Here is a 15,541-nt window from a genome sequence, read left to right as displayed (position 1 = left end):
GAATCAGAGGCAGGGAATCGGACGCCGGGAATCAGAGGCGGGGAATCAGAGCTGTGGAATCAGAGGCGGGGAATTAGAGTTGGGGAATCAGAGGCGGGGAATCAGATATGGGGAAATAGAGTCGGGGAATCAGATATGGGGAATCAGAGGTGTGGAATCAGAGGTTGGGAATCAGAGGCAGGGAATCAGAGGCGGGGAAACAGAGGCGGGGAATCAGATATGGGGAATCAGAGGTGGTGAATCCAAGGCGGTGAAACAGAGATGGGGAATCAGGGCAGGGATTCAGAGGCAGGGAATCAGAGCTGGGGAAACAGAGGCGGGGAATCAGATATGGGGAATCAGAGCTGGGGAATCAGGGGCGGGGAATCAGTGGCAAGGAAAGAGCTGGGGAATCAGAGGTGGGGAATCAGAGCTGGGGAAACAGAGGCGGGGAATCAGATATGTGGAATCAGAGGTGTGGAATCAGGGGCGGGGAATCAGTGGCAGGGAATCAGAGGCCGGGAATAAAAGGCGGGGAATCAGAGCTGGGGAATCAGAGGCGGGGAATCAGAGTTGGGGAATCAGAGGAGGGGAATCAGATATGGGGAAACAGAGGCCGGGAATCAGAGGCAGGGAAACAGAGGCGGGGAATCAGATATGGGGAATCAGAGGTGGGGAATTAGAGGTTTCGAATCAGAGGCAGGGAATCAGAGGCGGGGAATCAGAGGCGGGGAATCAGAGGCAGGGAATCGGATGTGCGGAATCAGAGATGGGGAATCAGAGGTGGGGATTCAGAGGTGGTGAATCAGAGAAGGGGAATCAGAGGCGGGGAATCAGAGGCAGGGAATCAGATGCAGGGAATCAGAGGCGGGGAATCATAGCTGGCGAATTAGAGGAGGGGAATCAGAGTTGGGGAATCAGAGGCGGGGAATCAGATATTGGGAAACAGAGGCGGGGAATCAGAGGTGGGGAAACAGAGGCGGGGAATCAGAGATGGGGAATCAGAGGTGGGGAATCAGGGGCAGGGAATCAGTGGCAGGGAATCAGACGCGGGGAATCAGAGGCGGGGAATCAGAGGCGGGGAATCAGAGGCGGGGAATCAGAGGCAGGGAATCGGATGTGCGGAATCAGAGATGGGGAATCAGATGTGCGGAATCAGAGATGGGGAATCAGAGGTGGGGATTCAGAGGTGGTGAATCAGAGAAGGGGAATCAGAGGCTGGGAATCAGAGGCAGGGAATCAGACGCAGTGAATAAGAGGCGGGGAATCATAGCTGGCGAATTAGAGGAGGGGAATCAGAGTTGGGGAATCAGAGGCGGGGAATCATATATGGGGAATCAGAGGTGGGGAATCAGGGGCAGGGAATCAGTGGCAGGGAATCAGAGGCGGGGAATCATAGCTGGCGAATTAGAGGAGGGGAATCAGAGTTGGGGAAACAGAGGCGGGGAATCAGATATGGGGAATCAGAGGTGGGGAATCAGGGGCAGGGAATCAGTGGCAGGGAATCAGACGCGGGGAATCAGAGGCGGGGAATCAGAGGCAGGGAATCAGACACGGGGAATCAGAGGCGGGGAATCAGAGATGGGGAATCAGAGGCGGGGAATCAGAGGCAGGGAATCTGTGGCCGGGAATCAGATGCTGGGAATAAGAGGCCGGGAATCAGAGGTGGGGAATCAGAGGCGGGGAATCAGATATGGGGAATCAGAGGTGGGGAATCAGGGGCGGGGAATCAGTGGCAGGGAATCAGAGGCCGGGAATAAAAGACGGGGAATAAAAGCTGGGGAATCAGAGGCGGGGAATCAGAGTTGGGGAATCAGAGGAGGGGAATCAGATATGGGGAAACAGAGGCCGGGAATCAGAGGCAGGGAAACAGAGGCGGGGAATCAGATATGGGGAATCAGAGGTGGGGAATTAGAGGTTGCGAATCAGAGGCGGGGAATCAGAGGCGGGGAATCAGAGGCAGGGAATCGGATGTGCGGAATCAGAGATGGGAAATCAGAGGTGGGGATTCAGAGGTGGTGAATCAGAGAAGGGGAATCAGAGGCTGGGAATCAGAGGCATGGAATCAGACGCAGGGAATCAGAGGCGGGGAATCATAGCTGGCGAATTAGAGGAGTGGAATCAGAGTTGGGGAATCAGAGGCGGGGAATCAGATATGGGGAAACAGAGGCGGGGAATCAGAGGCGGGGAAACAGAGGCGGGAAATCAGATATGGGGAATCAGAGGTGGGGAATCAGGGGCAGGGAATCAGTGGCAGGGAATCAGACGCGGGGAATCAGAGGAGGGGAATCAGATGCATGGAATCAGACACGGGGAATCAGAGGCGGGGAATCAGAGATGGGGAATCAGAGGCGGGGAATCAGAGGCAGGGAATCGGATGCCGGAAATCAGAGGCGGGAAATCAGAGCTGGGGAATCAGAGGAGGGGAATCAGAGTTGGGGAATCAGAGGCGGCGAAGCAGATATGGGGAAAATGAGGCGGGGAATCAGATATGGGGAATCAAAGGCGGGGAATCAGATATGGGGAATCAGAGGCAGGGAATCAGATATGGGGAATCAGAGGCGGGGAATCAGAGGCGGGGAAACAGGCGGGGAATCAGATATGGGGAATCAGAAGTGGGGAATCAGGGGCAGGGAATCAGTGGCAGGGAATCAGAGTGGGGGAATCAGAGGCGGGGAATCAGAGTAAGGGAATCAGACACGGGGAATCAGAGGCGGGGAATCAGAGATGGGGAATCAGAGGCGGGGAATCAGAGGCAGGGAATCGGACGCCGCGAATCAGAGGCGGGGAATCAGAGCTGGGGAATCAGAGGCGGGGAATCAGAGTTGTGGAATCAGAGGCGGGGAATCAGATATGGGGAAATAGAGTCGGGGAATCAGATATGGGGAATCAAGAGGTGTGGAATCAGAGGTTGGGAATCAGAGGCAGCGAATCAGAGGCGGGGAAACAGAGGCGGGGAATCAGATATGGGGAATCAGAGGTGGGGAATCAGGGGCGGGGAATCAGTGGCAAGGAAAGAGCTGGGGAATCAGAGGTGGGGAATCAGAGCTGGGGAAACAGAGGCGGGGAATCAGATATGGGGAATCAGAGGTGGGGAATCAGGGGCGGGGAATCAGTGGCAGGGAATCAGAGGCCGGGAATAAAAGGCGGGGAATCAGAGCTGGGGAATCAGAGGCGGGGAATCAGAGTTGGGGAATCAGAGGAGGGGAATCAGATATGGGGAAACAGAGGCCGGGAATCAGAGGCAGGGAAACAGAGGCGGGGAATCAGAGATGGGGATTCAGAGGCGGGGAATGAGATATGGAGAATCAGAGGCGGGGAATCAGAGGCGGGGATTCAGAGCCGGGGAATCAGAGGCGGGGAATCAGAGTTGGGGAATCAGAGGCAGGGAATCAGATATGGGGAATCAGAGGCGGGGAATCAGAGGTGGGGAAACAGAGGCGGGGAATCAGATATGGGGAATCAGAAGTTGGGAATCAGGGGCAGGGAATCAGTGGCAGGGAATCAGAGGCGGGGAATCAGAGGCGGGGAATCAGAGGCAGGGAATCAGACACGGGGAATCAGAGGCGGGGAATCAGAGATGGGGAATCAGAGGCGGGGAATCAGAGGCAGGGAATCGGACGTCGGGAATGAGAGGCGGGGAATCAGAGCTGGGGAATCAGAGGCAGGGAATCAGAGTTGGGGAATCAGAGGCGGGGAATCAGATATGGGGAAATAGAGGCGGGGAATCAGATATGGGGAATCAGAGGTGTGGAATCAGAGGTTGGGAATCAGAGGCAGGGAATCAGAGGCGGGGAAACAGAGGCGGGGAATCAGATATGGGGAATCAGAGGTGGCGAATCAAAGGCGGTGAAACAGAGATGGGGAATCAGGGCAGGGAATCAGAGGCAGGGAATCAGAGCTGGGGAAACAGAAGGGGGGAATCAGATATGGGGAATCAGAGGTGGGGAATCAGGGGCGGGGAATCAGTGGCAGGGAATCAGAGCTGGGGAATTAGAGGTGGGGAATCAGAGCTGGGGAAACAGAGGCGGGGAATCAGATATGGGGAATCAGAGGTGGGGAATCAGGGGCGGGGAATCAGTGGCAGGGAATCAGATGCCGGGAATAAAAGGCGGGGAATCAGAGCTGGTGAATCAGAGGCGGGGAATCAGAGTTGGGGAATCAGAGGAGGGGAATCAGATATGGGGAAACAGAGGCCGGGAATCAGAGGCAGGGAAACAGAGGCGGGGATTCAGATATGGGGAATCAGAGGTGGGGAATGAGAGGTTGCGAATCAGAGGCAGGGAATCAGAGGCGGGGAATCAGAGGCGGGGAATCAGAGGCGGGGAATCAGAGGCAGGGAATCGGATGTGCGGAATAAGAGATGGGGAATCAGAGGTTGGGATTCAGAGGTGGTGAATCAGAAAAGGGGAATCAGAGGCGGGGAATCAGAGGCAGGGAATCAGACGCAGGGAATCAAAGGCGGGGAATCATAGCTGGCGAATTAGAGGAGGGGAATCAGAGTTGGGGTATCAGAGGCGGGGAATCAGATATGGGGAAACAGAGGCGGGGAATCAGAGGCGGGGAAACAGAGGCGGGGAATCAGATATGGGGAATCAGAGGTGGGGAATCCGGGGCAGGGAATCAGTGGCAGGGAATCAGACGCGGGGAATCAGAGGCGGGGAATCGGATGCCGCAATTCAGAGGCGGGAAATCAGAGCTGGGGAATCAGAGGAGGGGAATCAGAGTTGGGGAATCAGAGGCGACGAAGCAGATATGGGGAAAATGAGGCGGGGAATCTGATATGGGGAATCAAAGGCGGGGAATCAGATATGGGGAATCAGAGGCTGGGAATCAGAGGGGGGGAAACAGAGGCGGGGAATAAGATATGGGGAATCAGAGGCGGGGAATCAGAGTTGGGGAATCAGAGGCAGGGAATCAGATATGGGGAATCAGAGGCGGGGAATCAGAGGCGGGGAAGCAGGCGGGGAATCAGATATGGGGAATCAGAAGTGGGGAATCAGGGGCAGGGAATCAGTGGCAGGGAATCAGAGGGGGGGAATCAGAGGCGGGGAATCAGAGTAAGGGAATCAGACACGGGGAATCAGAGGCGGGGAATCAGAGATGGGGAATCAGAGGCGGGGAATCAGAGGCAGGGAATCGGACGCCGGGAATGAGAGGCGGGGAATCAGAGCTGGGGAATCAGAGGCGGGGAATCAGAGTTGGGGAATCAGAGGCGGGGAATCAGATATGGGGAAATAGAGTCGGGGAATCAGATATGGGGAATCAGAGGTGTGGAATCAGAGGTTGGGAATAAGAGGCAGGGAATCAGAGGCGGGGAAACAGAGGCGGGGAATCAGATATGGTGAATCAGAGGTTGCGAATAAAAGGCGGTGAAACAGAGATGGGGAATCAGGGCAGGGAATCAGAGGCAGGGAATCAGAGCTGGGGAAACAGAGGCGGGGAATCAGATATGGGGAATCAGAGGTGGGGAATCAGGGGCGGGGAATCAGTGGCAGGGAATCAGAGCTGGGGAATCAGAGGTGGGGAATCAGAGCTGGGGAAACAGAGGCGGGGAATCAGATATGGGGAATCAGAGGTGGGGAATCAGGGGCGGGGAATCAGTGGCAGGGAATCAGAGGCCGGGAATAAAAGGCGGGGAATCAGAGCTGGGGAATCAGAGGCGGGGAATCAGAGTTGGGGAATCAGAGGAGGGGAATCAGATATGGGGAAACAGAGGCCGGGAATCAGAGGCAGGGAAACAGAGGCGGGGAATCAGATATGGGGAATCAGAGGTGGGGAATTAGAGGTTGCGAATCAGAGGCAGGGAATCAGAGGCGGGGAATCAGAGGCGGGGAATCAGAGGCAGGGAATCGGATGTGCGGAATCAGAGATGGGGAATCAGAGGTGGGGATTCAGAGGTGGTGAATCAGAGAAGGGGAATCAGAGGCGGGGAATCAGAGGCAGGGAATCAGATGCAGGAAATCAGAGGCGGGAAATCATAGCTGGCGAATTAGAGGAGGGGAATCAGAGTTGGGGAATCAGAGGCGGGGAATCAGATATGGGGAAACAGAGGCGGGGAATCAGAGGCGGGGAAACAGAGGCGGGGAATCAGATATGGGAAATCAGAGGTGGGGAATCAGGGGCAGGGAATCAGTGGCAGGGAATCAGACGCGGGGAATCAGAGGCGGGGAATCAGAGGCAGGGAATCAGACACGGGGAATCAGAGGCGGGGAATCAGAGATGGGGAATCAGAGGCGGGGAATCAGAGGCAGGGAATCGGATGCCGGAAATCAGAGGCGGGAAATCAGAGCTGGGGAATCAGAGGCGGGGAATCAGAGTTGGGGAATCAGAGGCGGCGAAGCAGATATGGGGAAAATGAGGCGGGGAATCAGATATGGGGAATCAGAGGCGGGGAATCAGATATGGGGAATCAGAGGCTGGGAATCAGTGGGGGAAAAACAGAGGCGGGGAATAAGATATGGGGAATCAGAGGTGGGGAATCAGAGTTGGGGATTCAGAGGCAGGGAATCAGATATGGGGAAACAGAGGCGGGGAATCAGAGGCGGGCAAACAGAGGCGGGGAATTAGATATGGGGAATCAGAGGTGGGGAATCAGAGGTGGTGAATCAGAGATGGGGAATCAAAGGCGGGGAATCAGAGCTGGTGAATCAGAGGCAGGGAATCAGAGTTGGGGATTCAGAGGCAGGGAATCAGATATGGGGAAACAGAGGCGGGGAATCAGAGGCGGGCAAACAGAGGCGGGGAATTAGATATGGGGAATCAGAGGTGGGGAATCAGAGGTGGTGAATCAGAGATGGGGAATCACAGGCGGGGAATCAGAGGCAGGGAATAGAACGCGGGGAATCAGAGGCAGGGAATCAGAGCTGGGGAATCAGAGGCGGGGAATCAGATATGGGAAAACAGAAGCGGGTAATCAGAGGCGCGGAAACAGAGGCGGGGAATCAGACATGGGGAATCGGATGCGGAGAATCAGAGGTGGGGAATCAGAGCTGGGGAATCAGAGGCGGGGAATCAGAGTTGGGGCATCAGAGGTGGGGAATTAGATATGGGGAAACAGAGGCGGGGAATCAGAGGCGGGGAAACAGAGGCGGGGAATCAGATATGGGGAATCAGAGGTGGGGAATCAGAGGCAGGGAATCAGATGTGCGGAATCAGAGATGGGGAATCAGAGGCAGGGAATCAGAATCAGAAGCGGGGAATCAGAGGCCGGGAATCAGAGACCGGGAATCAGATGCTGGGAATAAGAGGCCGGGAATCAGAGGTGGGGAATCAGTGTCCGGGAATCAGAGATGGGGATTCAGAGGCGGGGAATGAGATATGGAGAATCAGAGGCGGGGAATCAGAGGCGGGGAAACAGAGGTGGTGAATCAGATATGGGGAATCAGAGGTGGCGAATCAAAGGCGGTGAATCAGAGATGGGGAATCAGAGGCGCGGAATCAGAGGCAGGGAATCAGATGCGGGGAATCAGAGGAGGCGAATCAGAGCTGGCGAATCAGAGCCGGGGAATAGAGGTGGGCAATCAGAGCCGGGGAATCAGAAATGGGGAATCAGAGGTGGGGAATCAGGGGCGGGGAATCAGTGGCAGGGAATCAGAGGCCGGGAATAAAAGGCGGGGAATCAGAGCTGGGGAATCAGAGGCGGGGAATCAGAGTTGGGGAATCAGAGGAGGGGAATCAGATATGGGGAAACAGAGGCCGGGAATCAGAGGCAGGGAAACAGAGACGGGGAATCAGAGATGGGGATTCAGAGGCGGGGAATGAGATATAGAGAATCAGAGGCGGGGAATCAGAGGCGGGGATTCAGAGCTGGGGAATCAGAGGCGGGGAATCAGAGTTGGGGAATCAGAGGCAGGGAATCAGATATGGGGAATCAGAGGCGGGGAATCAGAGGTGGGGAAACAGAGGCGGGGAATCAGATATGGGGAATCAGAAGTGGGGAATCAGGGGCAGGGAATCAGTGGCAGGGAATCAGTGGCAGGGAATCAGAGGCGGGGAATCAGAGGCGGGGAATCAGAGGCAGGGAATCAGACACGGGGAATCAGAGGCGGGGAATCAGAGATGGGGAATCAGAGGCGGGGAATCAGAGGCAGGGAATCGGACGTCGGGAATGAGAGGCGGGGAATCAGAGCTGGGGAATCAGAGGCAGGGAATCAGAGTTGGGGAATCAGAGGCGGGGAATCAGATATGGGGAAATAGAGGCGGGGAATCAGATATGGGGAATCAGAGGTGTGGAATCAGAGGTTGGGAATCAGAGGCAGGGAATCAGAGGCGGGGAAACAGAGGCGGGGAATCAGATATGGGGAATCAGAGGTGGCGAATCAAAGGCGGTGAAACAGAGATGGGGAATCAGGGCAGGGAATCAGAGGCAGGGAATCAGAGCTGGGGAAACAGATGGGGGGAATCAGATATGGGGAAACAGAGGTGGGGAATCAGGGGCGGGGAATCAGTGGCAGGGAATCAGAGCTGGGGAATTAGAGGTGGGGAATCAGAGCTGGGGAAACAGAGGCGGGGAATCAGATATGGGGAATCAGAGGTGGGGAATCAGGGGCGGGGAATCAGTGGCAGGGAATCAGATGCCGGGAATAAAAGGCGGGGAATCAGAGCTGGGGAATCAGAGGCGGGGAATCTGAGTTGGGGAATCAGAGGAGGGGAATCAGATATGGGGAAACAGAGGCCGGGAATCAGAGGCAGGGAAACAGAGGCGGGGAATCAGATATGGGGAATCAGAGGTTGGGAATTAGAGGTTGCGAATCAGAGGCAGGGAATCAGAGGCGGGGAATCAGAGGCGGGGAATCAGAGGCGGGGAATCAGAGGCAGGGAATCGGATGTGCGGAATAAGAGATGGGGAATCAGAGGTTGGGATTCAGAGGTGGTGAATCAGAAAAGGGGAATCAGAGGCGGGGAATCAGAGGCAGGGAATCAGACGCAGGGAATCAAAGGCGGGGAATCATAGCTGGCGAATTAGAGGAGGGGAATCAGAGTTGGGGAATCAGAGGCGGGGAATCAGATATGGGGAAACAGAGGCGGGGAATCAGAGGCGGGGAAACAGAGGCGGGGAATCAGATATGGGGAATCAGAGGTGGGGAATCCGGGGCAGGGAATCAGTGGCAGGGAATCAGACGCGGGGAATCAGAGGCGGGGAATCGGATGCCGCAATTCAGAGGCGGGAAATCAGAGCTGGGGAATCAGAGGAGGGGAATCAGAGTTGGGGAATCAGAGGCGGCGAAGCAGATATGGGGAAAATGAGGCGGGGAATCTGATATGGGGAATCAAAGGCGGGGAATCAGATATGGGGAATCAGAGGCTGGGAATCAGAGGGGGGGAAACAGAGGCGGGGAATAAGATATGGGGAATCAGAGGCGGGGAATCAGAGTTGGGGAATCAGAGGCAGGGAATCAGATATGGGGAATCAGAGGCGGGGAATCAGAGGCGGGGAAACAGGCGGGGAATCAGATATGGGGAATCAGAAGTGGGGAATCAGGGGCAGGGAATCAGTGGCAGGGAATCAGAGGGGGGGAATCAGAGGCGGGGAATCAGAGTAAGGGAATCAGACACGGGGAATCAGAGGCGGGGAATCAGAGATGGGGAATCAGAGGCGGGGAATCAGAGGCAGGGAATCGGACGCCGGGAATCAGAGGCGGGGAATCAGAGCTGGGGAATCAGAGGCGGGGAATCAGAGTTGGGGAATCAGAGGCGGGGAATCAGATATGGGGAAATAGAGTCGGGGCATCAGATATGGGGAATCAGAGGTGTGGAATCAGAGGTTGGGAATCAGAGGCAGGGAATCAGAGGCGGGGAAACAGAGGCGGGGAATCAGATATGGTGAATCAGAGGTTGCGAATCAAAGGCGGTGAAACAGAGATGGGGAATCAGGGCAGGGAATCAGAGGCAGGGAATCAGAGCTGGGGAAACAGAGGCGGGGAATCAGATATGGGGAATCAGAGGTGGGGAATCAGGGGCGGGGAATCAGTGGCAGGGAATCAGAGCTGGGGAATCAGAGGTGGGGAATCAGAGCTGGGGAAACAGAGGCGGGGAATCAGATATGGGGAATCAGAGGTGGGGAATCAGGGGCGGGGAATCAGTGGCAGGGAATCAGAGGCCGGGAATAAAAGGCGGGGAATCAGAGCTGGGGAATCAGAGGCGGGGAATCAGAGTTGGGGAATCAGAGGAGGGGAATCAGATATGGGGAAACAGAGGCCGGGAATCAGAGGCAGGGAAACAGAGGCGGGGAATCAGTTATGGGGAATCAGAGGTGGGGAATTAGAGGTTGCGAATCAGAGGCAGGGAATCAGAGGCGGGGAATTAGAGGCGGGGAATCAGAGGCAGGGAATCGGATGTGCGGAATCAGAGATGGGGAATCAGAGGTGGGGATTCAGAGGTGGTGAATCAGAGAAGGGGAATCAGAGGCAGGGAATCAGAGGCAGGGAATCAGATGCGGGAAATCAGAGGTGGGGAATCATAGCTGGCGAATTAGAGGAGGGGAATCAGAGTTGGGGAATCAGAGGCGGGGAATCAGATATGGGGAAACAGAGGCGGGGAATCAGAGGCGGGGAAACAGAGGCGGGGAATCAGATATGGGAAATGAGAGGTGGGGAATCAGGGGCAGGGAATCAGTGGCAGGGAATCAGACGCGGGGAATCAGAGGCGGGGAATCAGAGGCAGGGAATCAGACACGGGGAATCAGAGGCTGGGAATCAGAGATGGGGAATCAGAGGCGGGGAATCAGAGGCAGGGAATTGGATGCCGGAAATCAGAGGCAGGAAATCAGAGCTGGGGAATCAGAGGCCGGAATCAGATTTGGGGAATCAGAGGCGGCGAAGCAGATATGGGGAAAATGAGGCGGGGAATCAGATATGGGGAATCAGAGGCGGGGAATCAGATATGGGGAATCAGAGGCTGGGAATCAGTGGGGGGGAAACAGAGGCGGGGAATAAGATATGGGGAATCAGAGGTGGGGAATCAGGGGCGGGGAATCAGTGGCAGGGAATCAGAGGCGGGCAATCAGAGGCGGGGATACAGAGGCAGGGAATCAGACACGGGGAATCAGAGCTGGGGAATCAGAGATGGGGAATCAGAGGCAGGGAATCAGAGGCAGGGAATCAGACGCGGCGAATCAGAGGCGGGGAATCAGAGCTGGGGAATCAGAGGCGGGGAATCAGAGCTGGGGAATCAGAGGCGGGGAATCAGAGGCAGGGAATCAGACGCTGGGAATCAGAGGTGGGGAATCAGAGGCGGTGAATCAGAGATGGGGAATAAGAGGCGGGGAATCAGAGGCAGGAAATCAGACACGGGGATTCAGAGGCTGGGAATCAGACGGGGGGAATCAAAGGCGGGGAATCAGAGCTGGTGAATCAGAGGCAGGGAATCAGAGTTGGGGATTCAGAGGCAGGGAATCAGATATGGGGAAACAGAGGCGGGGAATCAGAGGCGGGCAAACAGAGGCGGGGAATTAGATATGGGGAATCAGAGGTGGGGAATCAGAGGTGGTGAATCAGAGATGGGGAATCACAGGCGGGGAATCAGAGGCAGGGAATAGAACGCGGGGAATCAGAGGCAGGGAATCAGAGCTGGGGAATCAGAGGCGGGGAATCAGATATGGGAAAACAGAAGCGGGGAATCAGAGGCGGGGAAACAGAGGCGGGGAATCAGACATGGGGAATCGGATGCGGAGAATCAGAGGTGGGGAATCAGAGCTGGGGAATCAGAGGCGGGGAATCAGAGTTGGGGCATCAGAGGTGGGGAATTAGATATGGGGAAACAGAGGCGGGGAATCAGAGGCGGGGAAACAGAGGCGGGGAATCAGATATGGGGAATCAGAGGTGGGGAATCAGAGGCAGGGAATCAGATGTGCGGAATCAGAGATGGGGAATCAGAGGCAGGGAATCAGAATCAGAAGCGGGGAATCAGAGGCCGGGAATCAGAGACCGTGAATCAGATGCTGGGAATAAGAGGCCGGGAATCAGAGGTGGGGAATCAGTGTCCGGGAATCAGAGATGGGGATTCAGAGGCGGGGAATGAGATATGGAGAATCAGAGGCGGGGAATCAGAGGCGGGGAAACAGAGGTGGGGAATCAGATATGGGGAATCAGAGGTGGCGAATCAAAGGCGGTGAATAAGAGATGGGGAATCAGAGGCGCGGAATCAGAGGCAGGGAATCAGATGCGGGGAATCAGAGGAGGCGAATCAGAGCTGGCGAATCAGAGGCGGGGAATAGAGGTGGGCAATCAGAGCCGGGGAATCAGAAATGGGGAAAAAGATGCGGGGAATCAGATATGGGGAATAAGAGGTGGGGAATCAGAGGTTGTGAATCAGAGATAGGGAATCAAGGCGGGGAATCAGAGGCAGGGAATCAGATGCGGGGAATCAGAGGCGTGGATTCAGAGCTGGGGAATCAGAGGCGGGGAATCAGAGTTGGGGAATCAGAGGCAGGGAATCAGATATGGGGAATCAGAGGAGGGGTTTCAGAGGCGGGAAACAGAGGCGGGGAACCAGATATGGGGAATCAGAGGTGGGGAATCAGGGGCAGGGAATCAGTGGCAGGGAATCAGAGGCGGGGAATCAGAGGCGGGGAATCAGAGGCAGGGAATCAGACACGGGGAATCAGAGGCGGGGAATCAGAGATGGGGAATCAGAGGCGGGGAATCAGAGCTGGGGAATCAGAGGCGGGGAATCAGAGGCAGGGAATCAGACGCGGGGAATCAGAGGTGGGGAATCAGAGGCGGTGAATCAGAGATGGGGAATAAGAGGCGGGGAATCAGAGGCAGGAAATCAGACACGGGGATTCAGAGGCTGGGAATCAGACGCGGGGAATCAGAGGCGGGGAATGAGATATGGAGAATCAGAGGCGGGGAATCAGAGGCGGGGAAACAGAGGTGGTGAATCAGATATGGGGAATCAGAGGTGGCGAATCAAAGGCGGTGAATCAGAGATGGGGAATCAGAGGCGCGGAATCAGAGGCAGGGAATCAGATGCGGGGAATCAGAGGAGGCGAATCAGAGCTGGCGAATCAGAGGCGGGGAATAGAGGTGGGCAATCAGAGCCGGGGAATCAGATATGGGGAAACAGAGGCGGGGAATCAGATATGGGGAATTAGAGGTGGGGAATCAGAGGTTGTGAATCAGAGATGGGGAATCAAGGCGGGGAATCAGAGGCAGGGAATCAGATGCGGGGAATCAGAGGCGTGGATTCAGAGCTGGGGAATCAGAGGCGGGGAATCAGAGTTGGGGAATCAGAGGCAGGGAATCAGATATGGGGAATCAGAGGCGGGGAATCAGAGGCGGGGAAACAGAGGCGGGGAATCAGATATGGGGAATCAGAGGTGGGGAATCAGGGGCAGGGAATCAGTGGCAGGGAATCAGAGGCGGGGAATCAGAGGCGGGGAATCAGAGGCAGGGAATCAGATACGGGGAATCAGAGGCGGGGAATCAGAGATGGGGAATCAGAGGCGGGGAATCAGAGGCAGGGAATCGGACGCCGGGTATCAGAGGCGGGGAATCAGAGCTGGGGAATCAGAGGTGGGGAATCAGAGTTGGGGAATCAGAGGCGGGGAATCAGATATGGGGAAATAGAGGTGGGGAATCAGATATGGAAAATCAGATGTGTGGAATCAGAGGTTGGGAATCAGAGGCAGGGAATCAGAGGCGGGGAAACAGAGGCGGGGAATCAGATATGGTGAATCAGAGGTGGCGAATCAAAGGCGGTGAAACAGAGATGGGGAATCAGGGCAGGGAATCAGAGGCAGGGAATCAGAGCTGGGGAAACAGAGGCAGGGAATCAGACACGGGGAATCAGAGCTGGGGAATCAGAGATGGGGAATCAGAGGCAGGGAATCAGAGGCAGGGAATCAGACGTGGCGAATCAGAGGCGGGGAATCAGAGCTGGGGAATCAGAGGCGGGGAATCAGAGCTGGGGAATCAGAGGCGGGGAATCAGAGGCAGGGAATCAGACGCTGGGAATCAGAGGTGGGGAATCAGAGGCGGTGAATCAGAGATGGGGAATAAGAGGCGGGGAATCAGAGGCAGGAAATCAGACACGGGGATTCAGAGGCTGGGAATCAGACGGGGGGAATCAAAGGCGGGGAATCAGAGCTGGTGAATCAGAGGCAGGGAATCAGAGTTGGGGATTCAGAGGCAGGGAATCAGATATGGGGAAACAGAGGCGGGGAATCAGAGGCGGGCAAACAGAGGCGGGGAATTAGATATGGGGAATCAGAGGTGGGGAATCAGAGGTGGTGAATCAGAGATGGGGAATCACAGGCGGGGAATCAGAGGCAGGGAATAGAACGCGGGGAATCAGAGGCAGGGAATCAGAGCTGGGGAATCAGAGGCGGGGAATCAGATATGGGAAAACAGAAGCGGGGAATCAGAGGCGGGGAAACAGAGGCGGGGAATCAGACATGGGGAATCGGATGCGGAGAATCAGAGGTGGGGAATCAGAGCTGGGGAATCAGAGGCGGGGAATCAGAGTTGGGGCATCAGAGGTGGGGAATTAGATATGGGGAAACAGAGGCGGGGAATCAGAGGCGGGGAAACAGAGGCGGGGAATCAGATATGGGGAATCAGAGGTGGTGAATCAGAGGCAGGGAATCAGATGTGCGGAATCAGAGATGGGGAATCAGAGGCAGGGAATCAGAATCAGAAGCGGGGAATCAGAGGCCGGGAATCAGAGACCGGGAATCAGATGCTGGGAATAAGAGGCCGGGAATCAGAGGTGGGGAATCAGTGTCCGGGAATCAGAGATGGGGATTCAGAGGCGGGGAATGAGATATGGAGAATCAGAGGCGGGGAATCAGAGGCGGGGAAACAGAGGTGGGGAATCAGATATGGGGAATCAGAGGTGGCGAATCAAAGGCGGTGAATAAGAGATGGGGAATCAGAGGCGCGGAATCAGAGGCAGGGAATCAGATGCGGGGAATCAGAGGAGGCGAATCAGAGCTGGCGAATCAGAGGCGGGGAATAGAGGTGGGCAATCAGAGCCGGGGAATCAGAAATGGGGAAACAGATGCGGGGAATCAGATATGGGGAATAAGAGGTGGGGAATCAGAGGTTGTGAATCAGAGATAGGGAATCAAGGCGGGGAATCAGAGGCAGGGAATCAGATGCGGGGAATCAGAGGCGTGGATTCAGAGCTGGGGAATCAGAGGCGGGGAATCAGAGTTGGGGAATCAGAGGCAGGGAATCAGATATGGGGAATCAGAGGAGGGGTATCAGAGGCGGGAAACAGAGGCGGGGAACCAGATATGGGGAATCAGAGGTGGGGAATCAGGGGCAGGGAATCAGTGGCAGGGAATCAGAGGCGGGGAATCAGAGGCGGGGAATCAGAGGCAGGGAATCAGACACGGGGAATCAGAGGCGGGAAATCAGAGATGGGGAATCAGAGGCGGGGAATCAGAGCTGGGGAATCAGAGGCGGGGAATCAGAGGCAGGGAATCAGACGCGGGGAATCAGAGGTGGGGAATCAGAGGCGGTGAATCAGAGATGGGGAATAAGAGGCGGGGAATCAGAGGCAGGAAATCAGACACGGGGATTCAGAGGCTGGGAATCAGACGCGGGGAATCAGA

Source organism: Narcine bancroftii, chromosome 4 (genome assembly GCF_036971445.1).
Source record: "Narcine bancroftii isolate sNarBan1 chromosome 4, sNarBan1.hap1, whole genome shotgun sequence".
In the NCBI taxonomy this organism is placed as follows: Eukaryota; Metazoa; Chordata; class Chondrichthyes; order Torpediniformes; family Narcinidae; genus Narcine; species Narcine bancroftii.
The sequence above is the reverse complement of the archived record's forward strand: the minus strand, read 5'-3'. Positions refer to the sequence as shown.